We start from the raw sequence: 22153 nt of genomic DNA, 5'->3' as shown, positions 1-22153 counted from the left end.
TCTGTCCCTGAGTAACAATTCTGTGTCCCTCAGTAACAATTCTGTGTCCCTCAGTAACAATTCTGTGTCTGTCCCTGAGTAACAATTCTGTGTCCCTCAGTAACAATTCTGTGTCCCTCAGTAACAATTCTGTGTCTGTCCCTGAGTAACAATTCTGTGTCCCTAAGTAACGTTTCTGTGGCCCTAAGTAACGGTTCTGTGGCCCTCAGTAACAAATCTGTGTCCCTCAGTAACAATTCTGTGTCTGTCCCTAAGTAACAATTCTGTGGCACTAAGTAACGTTTCTGTGGCCCTAAGTAACGGTTCTGTGGCCCTCAGTAACAAATCTGTGTCCCTCAGTAACAATTCTGTGTCCCTCAGTAACAATTCTGTGTCTGTCCCTCAGAAACAATTCTGTGTCCCTGAGTAACAATTCTGTGTCCCTCAGTAACAATTCTGTGTCCCTCAGTAAAAATTCTGTGTCCCTCAGTAACAATTCTGTGTCCCTCAGTAACAATTCTGTGTCCCTGAGTAACAATTCTGTGTCCCTGAGTAACAATTCTGTGTCCCTCAGTAACAATTCTGTGTCCCTCAGTAACAATTCTGTGTCTGTCCCTGAGTAACAATTCTGTGTCTGTCGCTGCGTAACAATTCTGTGTCCCCCAGTAACAATTCTGTATCCCTCAGTAACAATTCTGTGTCTGTCCCTGAGTAACAATTCTGTGTCTGTCCCTGAGTAACAATTCTGTGTCCCTCAGTAACAATTCTGTGTCCCTCAGTAACAATTCTGTGTCCCTGAGTAACAATTATGTGTCCCTGAGTAACAATTCTGTGTCCCTCAGTAACAATTCTGTGTCCCTGAGTAACAATTCTGTGTCCCTGAGTAACCATTCTGTGTCTGTCCCTGAGTAACAATTCTGTGTCCCTCAGTAACAATTCTGTGTCCCTCAGTAACAATTCTGTGTCCCTGAGTAACAATTCTGTGTCCCTCAGTAACAATTCTGTGTCCCTCAGTAACAATTCTGTGTCTGTCCCTCAGTAACAATTCTGTGTCTGTCCCTCAGTAACAATTCTGTGTCCCTGAGTAACAATTCTGTGTCCCTCAGAAACAATTCTGTGTCCCTCAGTAACAATTCTGTGTCTGTCCCTGAGTAACAATTCTGTGTCTGTCCCTGAGTAACAATTCTGTATCCCTCAGTAACAATTCTGTGTCCCTCAGTAACAATTCTGTGTCTGTCCCTGAGTAACAATTCTGTGTCTGTCCCTGAGTAACAATTCTGTGTCCCTCAGTAACAATTCTGTGTCCCTCAGTAACAATTCTGTGTCTGTCCCTGAGTAACAATTCTGTGTCTGTCGCTGAGTAACGGTTCTGTGGCCCTCAGTAACAAATCTGTGTCCCTCAGTAACAATTCTGTGTCTGTCCCTGAGTAACAATTCTGTGTCTGTCGCTGAGTAACAATTCTGTGTCCCTCAGTAACAATTCTGTGTCCCTCAGTAACAATTCTGTGTCTGTCCCTGAGTAACAATTCTGTGTCTGTCCCTGAGTAACAATTCTGTGTCCCTGAGTAACAATTCTGTGTCCCTCAGTAACAATTCTGTGTCCCTCAGTAACAATTCTGTGTCCCTCAGTAACAATTCTGTGTCTGTCCCTCAGTAACAATTCTGTGTCCCTGAGTAACAATTCTGTGTCCCTCAGTAACAATTCTGTGTCCCTCAGTAAAAATTCTGTGTCCCTCAGTAACAATTCTGTGTCCCTGAGTAACAATTCTGTGTCCCTGAGTAACAATTCTGTGTCCCTCAGTAACAATTCTGTGTCCCTCAGTAACAATTCTGTGTCTGTCCCTGAGTAACAATTCTGTGTCTGTCCCTGAGTAACAATTCTGTGTCCCTCAGTAACAATTCTGTGTCCCTGAGTAACAATTATGTGTCCCTCAGTAACAATTCTGTGTCCCTCAGTAACAATTCTGTGTCTGTCCCTCAGTAACAATTCTGTGTCCCTGAGTAACAATTCTGTGTCCCTCAGTAACAATTCTGTGTCCCTCAGTAACAATTCTGTGTCCCTCAGTAAAAATTCTGTGTCCCTCAGTAACAATTCTGTGTCCCTGAGTAACAATTCTGTGTCCCTGAGTAACAATTCTGTGTCCCTCAGTAACAATTCTGTGTCCCTCAGTAACAATTCTGTGTCTGTCCCTGAGTAACAATTCTGTGTCTGTCGCTGAGTAACAATTCTGTGTCCCTCAGTAACAATTCTGTGTCCCTCAGTAACAATTCTGTGTCTGTCCCTGAGTAACAATTCTGTGTCTGTCCCTGAGTAACAATTCTGTGTCCCTCAGTAACAATTCTGTGTCCCTCAGTAACAATTCTGTGTCCCTGAGTAACAATTATGTGTCCCTCAGTAACAATTCTGTGTCCCTCAGTAACAATTCTGTGTCCCTCAGTAACAATTCTGTGTCTGTCCCTGAGTAACAATTCTGTGTCCCTCAGTAACAATTCTGTGTCTGTCCCTGAGTAACAATTCTGTGTCTGTCCCTGAGTAACAATTCTGTGTCCCTCAGTAACAATTCTGTGTCCCTCAGTAACAATTCTGTGTCTGTCCCTGAGTAACAATTCCGTGTCCCTAAGTAACGTTTCTGTGGCCCTAAGTAACGGTTCTGTGGCCCTCAGTAACAAATCTGTGTCCCTCAGTAACAATTCTGTGTCTGTCCCTAAGTAACAATTCTGTGGCACTAAGTAACGTTTCAGTGGCCCTAAGTAAAGTTTCTGTGGCCCTAAGTAACGATTCTGTGGCCCTAAGTAACGTTTCTGTAGCCCTAAGTAACGTTTCTGTGGCTCTAAGTAACGTTTCTGTGGCCCTAAGTAACGTTTCTGTGTCCCTCAGTAACAATTCTGTATCCCTCAGTAACAATTCTGTGTCTGTCCCTGAGTAACAATTCTGTGTCCCTAAGTAACAATTCTGTGTCTGTCCCTGAGTAACAATTCTGTGTCCCTAAGTAACGTTTCTGTGGCCCTAAGTAACGGTTCTGTGGCCCTCAGTAACAAATCTGTGTCCCTCAGTAACAATTCTGTGTCTGTCCCTAAGTAACAATTCTGTGGCACTAAGTAACGTTTCTGTGGCCCTAAGTAAAGTTTCTGTGGCCCTAAGTAACGATTCTGTGGCCCTAAGTAACGTTTCTGTAGCCCTAAGTAACGTTTCTGTGGCCCTAAGTAACGTTTCTGTGGCCCTAAGTAACAGTTCTGTGGCCCTCAGTAACAATTCTGTGTCCCTCAGTAACAATTCTGTGTCTGTCACTGAGTAACAATTCTGTGTCCCTAAGTAACGTTTCTGTGGCCCTAAGTAACGGTTCTGTGGCCCTCAGTAACAAATCTGTGTCCCTCAGTAACAATTCTGTGTCTGTCCCTAAGTAACAATTCTGTGTCCCTAAGTAACGTTTCTGTGGCCCTAAGTAACAGTTCTGTGGCCCTCAGTAACAATTCTGTGTCCCTCAGTAACAATTCTGTGTCTGTCCCTAAGTAACAATTCTGTGGCCCTAAGTAAATTTCTGTGGCCCTAAGTAACAGTTCTGTGGCCCTCAGTAACAATTCTGTGTCCCTCAGTAACAATTCTGTGTCTGTCCCTAAGTAACAATTCTGTGGCTCTAAGTAACGTTTCTGTGGCCCTAAGTAACAGTTCTGTGGCCCTAAGTAACAATTCTGTGTCCCTCAGTAACAATTCTGTGTCTGTCCCTAAGTAACAATTCTGTGGCCCTAAGTAACGTTTCTGTGGCCCTAAGTAACAGTTCTGTGGCCCTCAGTAACAATTCTGTGTCCCTCAGTAACAATTCTGTGTCTGTCCCTAAGTAAAAATTCTGTGTCTGTCCCTGAGTAACAATTCTGTGTCCCTAAGTAACGTTTCTGTGGCCCTAAGTAACAGTTCTGTGGCCCTCAGTAACAATTCTGTGTCTGTCCCTAAGTAACAATTCTGTGGCCCTAAGTAACGTTTCTGTGGCCCTAAGTAACAGTTCTGTGGCCCTCAGTAACAATTCTGTGTCCCTCAGTAACAATTCTGTGTCTGTCCCTAAGTAACAATTCTGTGGCCCTAAGTAACGTTTCTGTGGCCCTAAGTAACGATTCTGTGTCCCTCAGTAACAATTCTGTGTCTGTCCCTAAGTAACAATTCTGTGTCTGTCCCTGAGTAACAATTCTGTGTCCCTAAGTAACGGTTCTGTGGCCCTCAGTAACAAATCTGTGTCCCTCAGTAACAATTCTGTGTCTGTCCCTAAGTAACAATTCTGTGGCACTAAGTAACGTTTCTGTGGCCCTAAGTAACGGTTCTGTGGCCCTCAGTAACAAATCTGTGTCCCTCAGTAACAATTCTGTGTCCCTCAGTAACAATTCTGTGTCTGTCCCTCAGAAACAATTCTGTGTCCCTGAGTAACAATTCTGTGTCCCTCAGTAACAATTCTGTGTCCCTCAGTAAAAATTCTGTGTCCCTCAGTAACAATTCTGTGTCCCTCAGTAACAATTCTGTGTCCCTGAGTAACAATTCTGTGTCCCTGAGTAACAATTCTGTGTCCCTCAGTAACAATTCTGTGTCCCTCAGTAACAATTCTGTGTCTGTCCCTGAGTAACAATTCTGTGTCTGTCGCTGCGTAACAATTCTGTGTCCCCCAGTAACAATTCTGTATCCCTCAGTAACAATTCTGTGTCTGTCCCTGAGTAACAATTCTGTGTCTGTCCCTGAGTAACAATTCTGTGTCCCTCAGTAACAATTCTGTGTCCCTCAGTAACAATTCTGTGTCCCTGAGTAACAATTATGTGTCCCTGAGTAACAATTCTGTGTCCCTCAGTAACAATTCTGTGTCCCTGAGTAACAATTCTGTGTCCCTGAGTAACCATTCTGTGTCTGTCCCTGAGTAACAATTCTGTGTCCCTCAGTAACAATTCTGTGTCCCTCAGTAACAATTCTGTGTCCCTGAGTAACAATTCTGTGTCCCTCAGTAACAATTCTGTGTCCCTTAGTAACAATGCTGTGTCTGTCCCTCAGTAACAATTCTGTGTCTGTCCCTCAGTAACAATTCTGTGTCCCTGAGTAACAATTCTGTGTCCCTCAGAAACAATTCTGTGTCCCTCAGTAACAATTCTGTGTCTGTCCCTGAGTAACAATTCTGTGTCTGTCCCTGAGTAACAATTCTGTATCCCTCAGTAACAATTCTGTGTCCCTCAGTAACAATTCTGTGTCTGTCCCTGAGTAACAATTCTGTGTCTGTCCCTGAGTAACAATTCTGTGTCCCTCAGTAACAATTCTGTGTCCCTCAGTAACAATTCTGTGTCTGTCCCTGAGTAACAATTCTGTGTCTGTCGCTGAGTAACGGTTCTGTGGCCCTCAGTAACAAATCTGTGTCCCTCAGTAACAATTCTGTGTCTGTCCCTGAGTAACAATTCTGTGTCTGTCGCTGAGTAACAATTCTGTGTCCCTCAGTAACAATTCTGTGTCCCTCAGTAACAATTCTGTGTCTGTCCCTGAGTAACAATTCTGTGTCTGTCCCTGAGTAACAATTCTGTGTCCCTGAGTAACAATTCTGTGTCCCTCAGTAACAATTCTGTGTCCCTCAGTAACAATTCTGTGTCCCTCAGTAACAATTCTGTGTCTGTCCCTCAGTAACAATTCTGTGTCCCTGAGTAACAATTCTGTGTCCCTCAGTAACAATTCTGTGTCCCTCAGTAAAAATTCTGTGTCCCTCAGTAACAATTCTGTGTCCCTGAGTAACAATTCTGTGTCCCTGAGTAACAATTCTGTGTCCCTCAGTAACAATTCTGTGTCCCTCAGTAACAATTCTGTGTCTGTCCCTGAGTAACAATTCTGTGTCTGTCCCTGAGTAACAATTCTGTGTCCCTCAGTAACAATTCTGTGTCCCTGAGTAACAATTATGTGTCCCTCAGTAACAATTCTGTGTCCCTCAGTAACAATTCTGTGTCTGTCCCTCAGTAACAATTCTGTGTCCCTGAGTAACAATTCTGTGTCCCTCAGTAACAATTCTGTGTCCCTCAGTAACAATTCTGTGTCCCTCAGTAAAAATTCTGTGTCCCTCAGTAACAATTCTGTGTCCCTGAGTAACAATTCTGTGTCCCTGAGTAACAATTCTGTGTCCCTCAGTAACAATTCTGTGTCCCTCAGTAACAATTCTGTGTCTGTCCCTGAGTAACAATTCTGTGTCTGTCGCTGAGTAACAATTCTGTGTCCCTCAGTAACAATTCTGTGTCCCTCAGTAACAATTCTGTGTCTGTCCCTGAGTAACAATTCTGTGTCTGTCCCTGAGTAACAATTCTGTGTCCCTCAGTAACAATTCTGTGTCCCTCAGTAACAATTCTGTGTCCCTGAGTAACAATTATGTGTCCCTCAGTAACAATTCTGTGTCCCTCAGTAACAATTCTGTGTCCCTCAGTAACAATTCTGTGTCTGTCCCTGAGTAACAATTCTGTGTCCCTCAGTAACAATTCTGTGTCTGTCCCTGAGTAACAATTCTGTGTCTGTCCCTGAGTAACAATTCTGTGTCCCTCAGTAACAATTCTGTGTCCCTCAGTAACAATTCTGTGTCTGTCCCTGAGTAACAATTCCGTGTCCCTAAGTAACGTTTCTGTGGCCCTAAGTAACGGTTCTGTGGCCCTCAGTAACAAATCTGTGTCCCTCAGTAACAATTCTGTGTCTGTCCCTAAGTAACAATTCTGTGGCACTAAGTAACGTTTCAGTGGCCCTAAGTAAAGTTTCTGTGGCCCTAAGTAACGATTCTGTGGCCCTAAGTAACGTTTCTGTAGCCCTAAGTAACGTTTCTGTGGCTCTAAGTAACGTTTCTGTGGCCCTAAGTAACGTTTCTGTGTCCCTCAGTAACAATTCTGTATCCCTCAGTAACAATTCTGTGTCTGTCCCTGAGTAACAATTCTGTGTCCCTAAGTAACAATTCTGTGTCTGTCCCTGAGTAACAATTCTGTGTCCCTAAGTAACGTTTCTGTGGCCCTAAGTAACGGTTCTGTGGCCCTCAGTAACAAATCTGTGTCCCTCAGTAACAATTCTGTGTCTGTCCCTAAGTAACAATTCTGTGGCACTAAGTAACGTTTCTGTGGCCCTAAGTAAAGTTTCTGTGGCCCTAAGTAACGATTCTGTGGCCCTAAGTAACGTTTCTGTAGCCCTAAGTAACGTTTCTGTGGCCCTAAGTAACGTTTCTGTGGCCCTAAGTAACAGTTCTGTGGCCCTCAGTAACAATTCTGTGTCCCTCAGTAACAATTCTGTGTCTGTCACTGAGTAACAATTCTGTGTCCCTAAGTAACGTTTCTGTGGCCCTAAGTAACGGTTCTGTGGCCCTCAGTAACAAATCTGTGTCCCTCAGTAACAATTCTGTGTCTGTCCCTAAGTAACAATTCTGTGTCCCTAAGTAACGTTTCTGTGGCCCTAAGTAACAGTTCTGTGGCCCTCAGTAACAATTCTGTGTCCCTCAGTAACAATTCTGTGTCTGTCCCTAAGTAACAATTCTGTGGCCCTAAGTAACATTTCTGTGGCCCTAAGTAACAGTTCTGTGGCCCTCAGTAACAATTCTGTGTCCCTCAGTAACAATTCTGTGTCTGTCCCTAAGTAACAATTCTGTGGCTCTAAGTAACGTTTCTGTGGCCCTAAGTAACAGTTCTGTGGCCCTAAGTAACAATTCTGTGTCCCTCAGTAACAATTCTGTGTCTGTCCCTAAGTAACAATTCTGTGGCCCTAAGTAACGTTTCTGTGGCCCTAAGTAACAGTTCTGTGGCCCTCAGTAACAATTCTGTGTCCCTCAGTAACAATTCTGTGTCTGTCCCTAAGTAAAAATTCTGTGTCTGTCCCTGAGTAACAATTCTGTGTCCCTAAGTAACGTTTCTGTGGCCCTAAGTAACAGTTCTGTGGCCCTCAGTAACAATTCTGTGTCTGTCCCTAAGTAACAATTCTGTGGCCCTAAGTAACGTTTCTGTGGCCCTAAGTAACAGTTCTGTGGCCCTCAGTAACAATTCTGTGTCCCTCAGTAACAATTCTGTGTCTGTCCCTAAGTAACAATTCTGTGGCCCTAAGTAACGTTTCTGTGGCCCTAAGTAACGATTCTGTGTCCCTCAGTAACAATTCTGTGTCTGTCCCTAAGTAACAATTCTGTGTCCCTAAGTAACGTTTCTGTGGCCCTAAGTAACGTTTCTGTGGCCCTAAGTAACGATTCTGTGGCCCTCAGTAACAATTCTGTGTCCTTCAGTAACAATTCTGTGTCTGTCCCTAAGTAACAATTCTGTGTCCCTAAGTAACGTTTCTGTGGCCCTAAGTAACAGTTCTGTGGCCCTCAGTAACGTTTCTGTGTCCCTCAGTAACAATTCTGTGTCTGTCCCTAAGTAACAATTCTGTGGCCCTAAGTAACGTTTCTGTGGCCCTAAGTAACAGTTCTGTGGCCCTCAGTAACAATTCTGTGTCCCTCAGTAACAATTCTGTGTCTGTCCCTAAGTAACAATTCTGTGGCCCTAAGTAACGTTTCTGTGGCCCTAAGTAACAGTTCTGTGGCCCTCAGTAACAATTCTGTGTCCCTCAGTAACAATTCTGTGTCTGTCCCTAAGTAACAATTCTGTGGCCCTAAGTAACGTTTCTGTGGCCCTAAGTAACGATTCTGTGGCCCTAAGTAACGTTTCTGTGGCCCTAAGTAACGTTTCTGTGGCCCTAAGTAACGATTCTGTGGCCCTAAGTAACGTTTCTGTGTCCCTAAGTAACGTTTCTGTGTCCCTAAGTAAAGTTTCTGTGGCCCTAAGTAACGTTTCTGTGTCCCTAAGTAACGTTTCTGTGGCCCTAAGTAACGATTCTGTGGCCCTAAGTAACGTTTCTGTGTCCCTAAGTAACGTTTCTGTGTCCCTAAGTAAAGTTTCTGTGGCCCTAAGTAACGTTTCTGTGTCCCTAAGTAACGTTTCTGTGGCCCTAAGTAACGTTTCTGTGTCCCTAACTAACGTTTCTATGTCCCTAAGTAACGTTTCTGTGTCCCTAACTCTCTCCCTGAATACAGCCAGGTCTGCCTCTGTTGAATGACTGGAGGCAAATGGAGAATTCTAAAATGGCCGCCATTTATAGCTCGACCATTACACAGTGCTGGCTGGCTGGCTGCTGATTGGCTAATGCGATCACATGTCATGAATGAATGCATTATGGGTCAGCGCGCCTTGTCTGCGCGCCTTCCCAGACATCCCCGCTCCGTCGCCGCACATGTCGCCGCCATTTTAGGAAAAATTTTGATTCGCGCATCCGAAGTCTGCTTATTTTCGGATTCGGCGCGAATCGAAATTTTTCTAATATTCGAAGCGAATTCCACTTCGCCTACTTCGATTCGCTCATCTCTAGTTATCACCATAAAAAAAATCTGAATTGATAAATGCAATACAGTCATTGCTGCAATACCTTAGTGATGGGCTTGATGTTCGAGTCAGACGTAAGTCGGTGAACACATGAACGGTAAGGGCGTTCAGTGAGCTGTTCTCACAATACATTGTGATTGGCCAAAGCAATGCACCTGACAACAGGTCAGATACAATGCTTTGGCCAATCACAGCATAATTGTTTACATCTGACCGGCAAATGTCATGTTGCAGCAAGTGCTCAGCGGGTGCGGACAGGTAAGCCGGAGTTTTTAAAAAATGTTTCGGTGAGTCGTCATCGTCGTGACAACGCTGGATGCTGTGATTGACAATGAATTACAACAATGGAACCATTTTTTTGGCTATTTATTTTAATAGAGGACTTTTGTTTTGTTTTTTGTTCAATAAAGGAATTTTTCAAAAGATTGGTCTCTTTATTTTTTACTAAATTTTACCCTTTAGTGAATAGGTAGGGGTACAAGTACCCCTTACTCATATACAAGGGGGGGCAGCATTAGGGTGCCCCCTTATTTAACCACTTGCCCTCCAGAGGATTTACCCCCCTTTCATGACCAGGCCATTTTTTGCTGTTTCAACTGGTAATTGCGTTGTCGTGCAATGCTGTACCCAAACAAAATTAATGTCCTTTTTTTACACAAATAGAGTTTTATTTTGGTGGTATTTGATCACCTCTGTGGTTTTTACTTTTTGCACTATAAACAAAAAAAGACCAAACATTTTGAAAAAAAAAAACATTTTTCACTTTTGGTTATAAAAAATATCCAATAAATAAGGTAGTCATAAATTTAGGCCAAAATGTATTCTGCTACATGTCTTTGGTAAAAAAAAATCTCAATACATGTATATTAATTGGTTTGTGTGAAAGTTATAGCTTCTACAAACTATGGTATATATATTGGAATTTACATAGCTTTTATTTTGACTGCCTATCACATTGCTTGAGGTGCTAAAATGCCAGGGCAGTACAACTCCCCCAAATGACCCCTTTTTGGACAGTAGACACCCCAAGGATTTTGCAGAGAGGCATGTTGAGTCCATGGAACATTTTATTTTTTGCCACAAATTTTTTAAAAATGACAATTTTTTTATTTTTTACAGTTTAATGATATATTGCTCATGCATGCCATGGGTATATGTGGAAAAGCACCCCCAAACACATTCTTTTACTTCTCCCGAGTGTGGTGAGAGACTTTTTGGCAGCCTAGCTACATACAGGCCCTCAAAATCCAATGACCACCTCCAGGCTGTCAAAGGGCATATTTCCTCATATCACTTCCCCACTACCTATCACAGTTTCAGAGGCCATAAAATGCCAGGATAGTACAAACACCCCCCCCCCCCAAATTACCCCATTTTGGACACCCCAAGGAACTTGATAAGAGTCATGGTGAGCATTTTACAGATATAATTTTTGTCACAGGGTTTTGAAAAAAAAAAGAAAAGAAAAAATATGTTTTTGTTTTCTTTCTTCATTTTTCAAAAACGTGGCAACAAATGAGATTTGAAAAATACTCAACATGCCTCTTAGCAAATACCTCGGAATGTCTACTTTGCAAAAAGGGGTCATTTGGAGGGGCTGCTTCTACTATCCTGGCATTTCAAGGCCAACATTAGAAGCTTATGCCACTCATCACCCACTCTTGAAGACTAAGCCTTTTCTGACACTTTTTGTTCACATAAAAAAGCTGTTTTTTTACTAGAAAATTACTTTGAACCCTAAAACATTATATATTTTTTAAAGCAAAGGTTCTAGAGATTAAAACGGTAGGTGTTGAAATTTTGTAAGTCACACAGTATTTACGCATTTCTTTTGATAAAAATACACTTTTTAGAATTGTAATGAATAAAAACACAATATATTGCCCAATTGTTTGATAAAATATAAAAGATGATGTTACGTCGAGTAAATAGATACCAAAAATTACATGCTTTAAAATTACATACATTTTTATTATTGATAGGCGATGTTTTAAAAGCCTTTACGGGTCACCAATTTATATTTACACAGGAGGTCTAGTGCTAGAATTACTGCCTTCGATTTGACGTTCGCGGAGTTACCTCACATGCATAGTGCAACCGTTGTTTACATACCGGCATGGGGTCAACGCTTGCGCATGCAGGGGGGCAAAGGTACTTTTTTTTTCTTTCCAGTTATTTTGATTTTTTTAAATTATTTTTACACTGTCCCTTTCTTTTTTTTTAATCACTTTTATTGCTATCATAGGGAATGTAAATATCTCCTCTGACTGCAAATGGCATTGACAGGTATTCTTTTTTGAGAAATCTGGGGTCTATTAGATATCTCCTCTGCCCTTACATCATCTGATCTCACCAAGATTGGTGTGATCAGATGCTTTCCCAATTCACAAATGGGGCTGTTTATATCATGTAAAACTGAATTGTAGCTTCCGATTTCCTAGGCTATAGAGATGATTGGAGCCATTCTGGTCTCTGATCAGCTCTATGGTCAGCCAGCGGATCTGTTGGCTGCATTCTTGGATTCCCCTGTATGACAGGAGAGCCCTAGAAAACTGGAAGACGGAAGGAGGGGGTAGTCCCTTCCCGCTGCTCATAAAAAACAATTCAGCAGATAATTGGCCACTATGATTACTTTTACATGAAAGATGACCACCAGCTGAAAAAAATGATACCAGGATGATGCCTATAGCTGCAGGCATCATCCCGGTATAGCCACTCAAAGTCCAGCGACGTACCAGTACATTGCTGGTCCATGTTGGGCATATACAGTATGTAACAGCAGAGAACACTAGCATACGATGAATCTGGTCTGTGGATCAATATGACCGCAATTCATTCTTTTTTGTATTGTCCATTTTCAGGGTTAGGCCCAAAAAAGTTTTACATTCATGCAAATTGTCTGGCAAGAGCTGAATTTGGGTGGGCAGCAATGTATTGTGTGTATATGCTTTGGCCTACAATCAATTGGTACAAACCTTGTGTGAAAAATAGCAAAAGGGCTAAACGCTAATGCTGGCAGCGAATGGGGCTGATCCTGCTAACACTGCGTTTTTGGGGACACTATACATAGCAGGCACTAGTATAGTTCTGTTCATAATCATTATATTGATCTGTACAAACACTATACTAGTAATGGCGGGGATCAGTGACCTATAGCATGAGTGCGATAGTGTGCGGGCAATCTAACATTAGCTGACCCTGGCTGGGTGGGGCGCTTACTAACCCTGATGTTATCTGATGTCGCTAGTGGCAGGAATGCAGTGATCAGTGAAAGATTTTATACACTGTCACTGTACTAATGACACTGGCTGGGTGACAGGGCGATCAAAGGGTTAATAGGGCGATCAAGGGGTTAAATGTGTTAATGTGTATGTAAAATGTATAGTGCTTTTACTGGGTGCCATGTTCTCTCTACTCTCCGTGGACCGACGGGGGGGGCGCAGGCATGTTCACACCCCAAAAAAGGAAGCAACGCAAGATTACATCGCTTTGCCAAGAGCTGCTGCTCTCCCTCAAAATGCGGGTAAGCGGTTGGCAAGTAGTTTAAAAAAAAACCTTTAAAAAATTGTACTACTGGGGAAGGGGGTGGGGTGATCAGGGATCACCTGTCCTCATTCACCGGGATCATTCATTCAGCTGTGTTCGCCAGACACAGCAGTCGCGGTGTGTTAGTACAGCTAGAGCGGCGTACGGGTACTTTGTTTTTCCTGTAGCTGCCGCTTGGCCGCAGTGCAGTGCGGGCAGGAAGGAAGCAGTTAAAAGGGTACCCTGATGCTAATGAGCTCTCCTGCCAGGGTTGTGGGGAAGAGGCCCTTATTATCACCACCATCATGGGGACACCATCCCCATGCCGAGGGCACATGGCATAGTAAGCCACGGGGAGGGGGGGGGTGCTTGTTCGTCCCCCCCTTTCCTGCCTTGCCAGGCCTGTGCTTGGATCAAGGCTCTTGTAGAAGTTTAGGGGGGAGCCAATGCTTTTTTTCCTCCATTTTCTGAGGGGTGAGGTTCCACTTGAAAGTCCTACAAGGCTTTTAGGGGGAACCCCATGCACTTTAAAAAAAAATATATTTTACTGTGGGGTCCCTCCTAACCTTCCTACCAGACCCAAAGGGTCTGGTATGGGATTAGGGGGGGACCCCACGCTGTTTTTTTTCTAAAAATGTCAGTCCTGCTGCCACAAGTTCTATACATTGTACAGATGTGCAACTTTGCAGATACTTTAAGGGGACCCCTCAGGCATAATATTATATTTTTTAACTTTAAGCAATTAAAAATGACTGCCCCTTTAAAAACTATACTTTTTGAATATTTTTTTCACTGATTCATGTCCTTCAGGGCAGTACCCAAGTCCTTGTACCCCTTTTATGGCCCATAACTTACATATAAGCCTTCAGAATGGGCACTTTTGAATTTACAAGTTCAATAGACTTGCATTGAGTTCGAAGTTCGTGGTCGAATATTCATTAGGTTCGAATGTTCGACCACAAGCTGAACACAGGGGTGTTCAGCCCATCACTAGGTACATGTAGACAGAAAGTGGCTGCAAAGAAGCTGCAGGAGATTCAAGAATAAAATAAGAGGTGAAAAATTAAAGCATTTTATTTAAAATTACAATTGCATACATAGCAAAATACAGTGGGGCAAAAAAGTATTTAGTCAGCCACCAATTGTGCAAGTTCTCCCACTTAAAAAGATGAGAGAGGCCTGTAATTGGCATCATAGGTAGACCTCAACTATGAGAGACAAAATGAGAAAAAAAATCCAGACAATCACATTGGCTGATTTGGAAAGAATTTATTTGCAAATTACGGTGGAAAATAAGTATTTGGTCAATATCAAAAGTTCATCTCAATACTTTGTTATATATCCTTTGTTGGCAATGACAGAGGTCAAATGTTTCCTGTAAGTCTTCACAAGGTTGGCACACACTGTTGCTGGTATGTTGGCCCATTCCTCCATGCAGATTTCCTCTAGAGCAGTGATGTTTTGGGGCTGTCGCTGGGCAACACAGACTTTCAACTCCTTCCAAAGGTTTTCTATGGGGTTGAGATCTGGAGACTGGCTAGGCCATTCCAGGACCTTGAAATGCTTCTTACGAAGCCACTCCTTCGTTGCCCGGGCGGTATGTTTGGGATCATTGTCATGTTGGAAGACCCAGCCACGTTTCATCTTCAATGCCCTTGCTGATGGAAGTTTGCACTCAAAATCTCACGATACATGGCCCCATTCATTCTGTCTTGTACATGGATCAGTCGTCCTGGTCCCTTTGTGGAGAAACAGCCCCAAAGCATGATGTTGCCACCCCCATGCTTCACAGTAGGTATGGTGTTCTTTGGATGCAACTCAGCATTCTCTCTCCTCCAAACACAACTTCAGACAGGCCCCGACATGTACTGGCTTAAGCAGGGGGACACGTCTGGCACTGCAGGATCTGAGTCCCTGGCGGCGTAGTGTGTTACTGATGGTATCCTTTGTTACGTTGGTCCCAGCTTTCTGCAGGTCATTCACTAGGTCCCCCGTGTGGTCCTGGGATTTTTGCTCACCGTTCTTGTGATCATTTTGACCCCACGGGGTGAGATCTTGCGTGGAGCCCCAGATCGAGGGAGATTATCAGTGGTCTTGTATGTCTTCCATTTTCTAATTATTGCTCCCACAGTTGATTTGTTCAAACCAAGCTGCTTGCCTATTGCAGATTCAGTCTTCCCAGCCTGGTGCAGGTCTACAATTTTGTTTCTGGTGTCCTTCGACAGCTCTTTGGTCTTCACCATAGTGGAGTTTGGAGTGTGACTGTTTGAGGTTGTGGACAGGTGTCTTTTATACTGATAACAAGTTCAAACAGGTGCCATTGATACAGGTAATGAGTGCAGGACAGAGGAGCCTCTTAAAGAAAAAGGTACAGGTCTGTGAGAGCCAGAAATCTTGCTTGTTTGTAGGTGACCAAATACTTATTTTCCACCATAATTTGCAAATAAAAACTTTCCAAATCAGCCAATGTGATTGTCTGGATTTTTTTTCTCATTTCGTCTCTCATAGTTGAGGTCTACCTATGATGCCAATTACAGGCCTCTCATCTTTTTAAGTGGGAGAACTTGCACAATTGGTGGCTGACTAAATACTTTTTTGCCCCACTGTAAATGTATTTATGTTAATGTTTATATCGACTTTAAATACTTGAGTCAATTGGATTTTATAGATTTTATATTAAAATTACACAGTTTATATGACTTTCGTGACTCACTATCGATTTGTTGATTAATAAATTATTTAAAAGGAAATTGGCAGAGTGTCAAGTAATGTAGCAATAGTTGTTGAAAGACATGTAGAGAACACAAGAACAGTTTAATGACTTTCTGAAAACAGAGCTGTAATTGATTTATTTCAAGTGACACAATATCCATAGATATGCAGCAAATATGATATTTTGGTGTGTGTTTTTAGTATAAATTAAATTTAATCTGCAGTGTTCAAGATGTTGTAACTCACAATTCTCATGACAAATCGAGAAAATGAATGAAGGTGACTAACTTACCCAAAACAAAGAGCTTCTGTTCAATGAGAAGAAGACTACGTGGCCAATAAATCATTTGTCTGAATTCAACTGTCCATTCTCATTTATTAGACAAGTGCTTTAGAAAAGCAATTTTTTTCCTCCTTGTATGTACAATATGTGCTCTATTAGAGTCTTGTTCAGCTATAAAGATGTGATTTGGCTGCATACAAATAGGTCAGGAATAATAAATAAAATCATTTATCTTTCATTAAATCTTGAGGGTAGATTAATATAAAGTTTTCTCAGCTCTCTTGCCATTAATAATCTATGACAAAGTCAAATTTAAAAGGTCAGACTACCCAAATGTTCTCTTCAAGAGTGCTTTCTTAAGAGTCTTTCTTTGTGTCCCTTCATTGAATGGATGCAATGCCAAAGTACTAAAAAAGGTTTCTAGTGGTTTAAAGTACAATACAATGTACAGATTTCAATAGTCTTTGGAATGTAATGTATAGTCCAGTGTACATAGTTGAGATGTTTGTGGTACTTGGCGTGCTGTTATATTGGCAGCAGTTAGCTGAGAGATGTGCCAGTCCACCCAAATCTGATATTGCAAGTGATTTGTATTGGCATGGTCTCTTAGAAGTAGGGATTAAAAAATGAAGTGGTTTAATTTCCATGAAATTTCTGCAAAAATTGAGAGATTAGGGCACAATTTTAGTGAAATGCACAACAGGGAAGGCAGGGTTTTAGCAGTTTTTAGGTTGCAATGGGTTCTAAATGGCTCCTCAGGGTTACAGAAGCTCTTTTCGACAACTCTGTACCTGTTTTTGTGCAAAAAATGCCCCATAAGTAGTCTTATTATTTTATGATTTTTTCACAGAAAGAAAAAAAAGAGGTAGGCTAAAAGCAAATAACATTCAAACACACAAAAGAAAAAAAAAACATAAATACAATGTTTCAATAAAATAAACTGAACTACTTACTTAAAATACTTCCCGAAAACAACACACCTTATTATTGTAGCTTCATCCCTAGAGGAGCTGCTGAATATAATGTCTTTTGTTTGGAGATGACTCTTGAGTTTTCACTAATATTAGTCACCAACTGTATAATATATTTCAAAATTGATGTTCTACTTTACAGATAATTATGTGTGCATCTACTCCTGAGGAAATTAACACAGCTTCAGGAAACGCGTCGAGTTTTAGGATGCACTCTTCAATCCAATCATGTATTTATATTGGGAATATTTTAAATACGTATCAAATATATTGTCATTGAACTGCTACGAATCAGCATGTTATTATTTTATCTGTTTCTTTTTTAATATAATGAGAATTGTACTTATTCATTAATAAATTGGTAATCATGTATGTATTCAATTGTTGTGCGTGTTGTGCCTCATTTAAAATCCCAGGGCAAATTAATGTTTTTATAGATTTTTTTTTAGGGATGGAGGTGCACCACTAGGTGCATTAGACCACATCATATTTATTTTGTATTTGGAGATGACACATCTGGCTCACCCATCACGTACCCACACAACTTGGGCATTGTAACGATTTATTTGAACAGTACCAATCTGAGAAAAGACAATTATTATGTCAAATAGCACACAAGCAACAAACTAAATTTGATATGGAGGAAATAATAGCTAAGCACTAGCAATTATTTTTCTAGCAATCTGATACTGTATGGGTAGCCTATGCTTTGTAAGGAAAAAAAGTAAAGAAAGTAGCTAAGATAGTAAGAATTAAAAGGGAAAAAAAGGTAATAATAGTCCCTTCCACATTGGCCTGTGGTGGATGAGATAAGCATGTTGGCCGGCAGCAGTGGGGCCCTTTAAGAAATGACACAGTCTCAAAAGAGAAGAAAGTCAGCTTCCTGAAGTTTGAGCTCTTACCAGTCCTACACTCACTCCCAGAATCTCCATGTGTTCACACAGACTCAGTTCTTTGTAACTTTAGCCACTAGCAGGGAAAGGGGAGGCTCTGTCAGGCATTCCAGTCCCACAAGGTGTTCACCAATTGCCTCACATCATCCTAGGGAGTAGACTCATTAATTCCAAGTCAAAGTTCTGAACTGTCGCTTGTCCCTTGGCTTCCTGGAAGTGTCATTGGGAGACAGCCACTCTCAACTGGGTCCTAGGCAGGGGCAGACTGACCATTTGGAAACTCGGGCAATGCCCGAGGGCTCGGGGTCAGTAGGGGGCCCCAAGAGATGCCCCTGGTACCTTTTTCATAGGCTTTTTTGAGTTTTGGCAAGGACACAGGGGCCCCATGATCCCCTATTGCCCGGGGGCCCCATGAGTTGTCAGTCCGCCCCTGGTCCTAGGCATACCTGGTTACTGTCTCCAGCAATGGAGGTACCTTGCAGATAAGCAGCTCAGTCCCCGCTCACATTCCGATACCTGCTCACCACTTGTGTCCTTACCCACTAACTCACTCACTGCCCAGGAGATCGCTAATCACTTCAAAGATAAGATTGATACAATTTGTGAGGAGTGTGACGGGAGTGACTTTTGGGGGTGGGGGGGGGGCCCCTGTATCATCTTCCCAAATTCCTCTTATGTTTTAGTCACCCTGTGTCTGTTAGGGGACAGGGTGAAATGTTCTAATATTGGTGTGGGGGTTGTTCATTGTTCTCTGCCATGCGGCTTCATCCCACTGTTCTAGCAAACTATTATGGGATGCATGTGTTCCCCTATTGTCTACTGCCACGTGGTGTATTCCTTTGTTCTATTATGTGTCTTGGTTTGGTGGGGGGGTGTTTCTGGCAGCCCTTCCCTCCTGATGGGAAGGCCTGTGATGTGTTTCCTGTTCCTGGTTGTATTTCCCCACCCTGTGTATATATCTTGTGTTTGTGTTAAAATAAAGCAGTTGACTTCCTGTCTTAAGAAGAGTCTGGTGCTGTCTTATTTCCTGCATGATCAGCGGTGGTGTCCGGGGATTTTGTGTTCGGACAGGGAAGCTGGAGTCTAACGGAAATACCCAAGTGCGGTCTGGGTCCTGTTTCGTTACATTGGTGGCAGCAGTGGGATTGTGCTTCCAAGCTGTGAACACATCCAAACCACCACCGGGATTCAAGGTCAGGAAAAGAGATGTCAGTCACCCCAGTGGAGATATGGACCTGGCATCAGAGTTCCCAATGCCATTCTTCAGACCTTTCTTGCAACATACCCCAGGTCTGTGTCTACGGATCAGTACCTGGAGCTCAGGCAGTGGATTTGGGAGGTCCTTTGGAGAGGAGCCCTCCAGGCTGCTGGTATGGACAAGGGCAAGTGCTAGCCAACCCCAGAGGAACGGACCAGGTACCATCGGAAGTTACGGATGCCATTCCTGGGAGAGCGACCCCAGGAGCAATGGGTGACTGAGTTGGACAGGCTGGTCCAGCAGGAGATACAACTGGACAACAGATATCGGGCTTTGCAATGGTACGCAGAGCAGGAATATTTAGAGGTGTCAACAGAGTGCTATCCTGAGGGACATGACTTTGGTGGGCCTGGAGTGCTGTGGGAGAGCCTTACAGATCATTTTGTGTTTGGCGATGAAGGAGAACCTATCCTGGAGGAGTTGCGAGAAGGCAGAGAGGCTATGTTTGGTCTCACAGGGGTCTCAGAGTTTGAACTAGATCTAGAATACCTGCTGAAGAAAGACCTGCATCTGGAAAGGGCATACAGGCAACTGCTAAAACATGTTCGGCAGCATGCCCAAGAATCAGCAGTGGAAATTCCAGAGACTGGGGATTTGATAGACTTCTCGGCTGAGGAGGAACCAGCAGTAGACCTGGCAACAGGTGAACTCTGAACTCTGCCCAGCACTGGTAACGTCTTCTGAGTTCCACGGACAGGAGATGGTGAACCCCTATCCCCAGACACCAGTTGCAGAGACTGGGGATTTGATTGACTTTTCTGCTGAGGAGGAACCAGCCGGCACGCCTTCCGCAGAAGAGCTGGCATCAGGGCATGGCGTGGTTGACCTCTGCCCACAACAATCAGCCCTGCAGGATGCAATCGGCACCTCACAACAGCAGCTTGAGCTGATGTCCGTGGATGGGACTTTGGTCTCCACTGACACAACCTCAGAAAAGGGTCTGGCATTGGGACAAGAGGATGTCGGCCCAGCCACCCTGTCTTCTCCCCAGCGACTGAGAGGACTTCAGGGAGAAGGACCAGTCCGTACTTCTCCCCAGCGGTGGGTATGTTCTACGGTAAAGGCAGAGGTTGGCTGGGTGAGTAATGCTTGGTGTGGGACAATTTGTTTGGGGTACTGTGTGGGTGCTGACATTGGGGGACTGGAAGTACAGACTAATTTCGGAGTCCATCTGTCTGGGATTTACTCCTGCATTAGTCTCCTGCCGAAAGGGGAGATATGTGATGGGCGTGACGTTTGGGGGTGGGGGGACCCCTATATTATCTTCCCAAATACCTCTTATATTTAAGTCACCCTGTGCCTGTTAGGGGACAGGGTGAAATGTTCTAATATTGGTGTGGGGGTTGTTCATTGTTCTCTGCCATGCAGCTGTATCCCATTGTTTTAGCAAACTATTATGGGGTGCATGTGTTCCCCTATTGTATACTGCCAGGTGGTGTATCCCTTTGTTCAATTATATGTCTTGGTTTGGTGGTGGGGGGGTTCTGGCAGCCCTTCCCTCCTGATGGGATGGCCTGTGATGTGTTTCCTGTTCCTGGTTGTATTTCCCCAGCCCTGAGTATATATCTTGTGTTTGTGTTAAAATAAAGCAGTTGACTTCCTGTCTTAAGAAGAGTCTGGTGCTGTCTTATTTCCTGCATGATCAGCGGTGGTGTCCGGGGATTTTGTGTTCGGACAGGGAAGGTGGAGTCTAACAGAAATACCCAATGACACCACAAAGCTCCTAGTTCACTCTCTGGTCATCTCTTGCAACTCCCTCCTCATTGAATTACCTTTACATAGGCTATCCCCCCTTCAGTCCATCATGAATGTTACTGCCAGGCTCATCCACCTTACCAGCCATTCAGTGTTTGCTACTCCTCTCTGTTAATCCCTCCACTGGCTTCCACTCTCCCAACAAATTCAATTCAAATTACTATCAACAACTTACAAAGCCATCCACAACTCGGCCCCCAGCTACATCACTAACCTAGCTTCCCCCATCCTATGGAACTCCCTACCCAATTTATCAGACTATCACCTACTCTGGTTGCGTTTAGACGCTTCAGAGAAGCCTATTCTGCCCCCACCTAACAACTGTACTTTTATTTTCTCCATTAGCTCATCCCCCACAGCTATTACCTTTTCTATGACTTGACCCTCCCTCTTTGTAAACTCTAAAGAGCAGGGCCCTCTGATTCTTTCTATACTAAATTGTATTGTAATTGTACTGTCTGCCCTCATGTTGTAAAGTGTTGTGCAAACTGTTGGTGCTATATAAATCCTGTATAATACTAATGAGATGGTTACTACAAAGAAGACAAAGGTCCCAGCCTGTAGTGTGTGTGACATAGAGACAGGAATGTTACCAAACATAGTCTAAGAAGAAGGGAATGGGTGAGAGAACTTCTTGAAAGACAGCATCTGAGAAAGACTTTTCAGAGAGACATCCTGCTGGATTCTAGTAGTCAGACTCCTGATTTTCAGTGCCTAAAGGAGAGTGCAGAAAAGCCAGAGCAGTTCCCATCCACTTTAATGTCTGCCTAGGAGGAATGGGGAGAGCTCATTGCTGGATTGTAAACAGTACTGGGACAGGTGTGTCCAGCACCCAGGGCAAGGATGCTATATTCTGCACTACTAATGTATGACACAGAATGACTGTCAGATACCGCCTGACGTTAACTCTAGCAATCCACAGGACAGGATTCCCCAGAGCGCAGAGTCTAAGCCCCAGTCTGCTTGTTCACCAGAGCCCCTGATGGTGGGGATGGACTTGGAGCAGACAGTGACCAGGTTGCGGCCCCTGAGTACACCCGCCCGTGGTAGAGGGATCCGCCAGAGGTATATACTTGGTAGAGAGCCTGACGTGAAGAGGCGGAAAAGCCTGAGCAGTGATAACCAGATCCATGCAGGACGGATGGATGGCAGAGTGGTAAGCGTGGTCAGACGGGCCGGTTCGGTAACAGAGGTGTCAGCGCGGTACAAGGCAGCAGGCAAAGAGTAGTCAGGTCACTCGCTGGGTTCGGTAACAGGAGTTCAGATCAATAGGAATATCCAGGAGAATAGTCAAACGAGCCAGGAGTCAGAGCAGGAGATAGTCAGCAGAGGTCAAGATCAAGCAGGGTCGGCAACAAGTCAATCAGCAGATACACAGGAACAGGAACAGGATAAATAGACCATA

Source organism: Staurois parvus, unplaced genomic scaffold (genome assembly GCF_062004578.1).
Source record: "Staurois parvus isolate SC_StPar_1 unplaced genomic scaffold, SC_StPar_1.0 ptg000618l, whole genome shotgun sequence".
Classification (NCBI taxonomy): Eukaryota; Metazoa; Chordata; class Amphibia; order Anura; family Ranidae; genus Staurois; species Staurois parvus.
The sequence above is the reverse complement of the archived record's forward strand: the minus strand, read 5'-3'. Positions refer to the sequence as shown.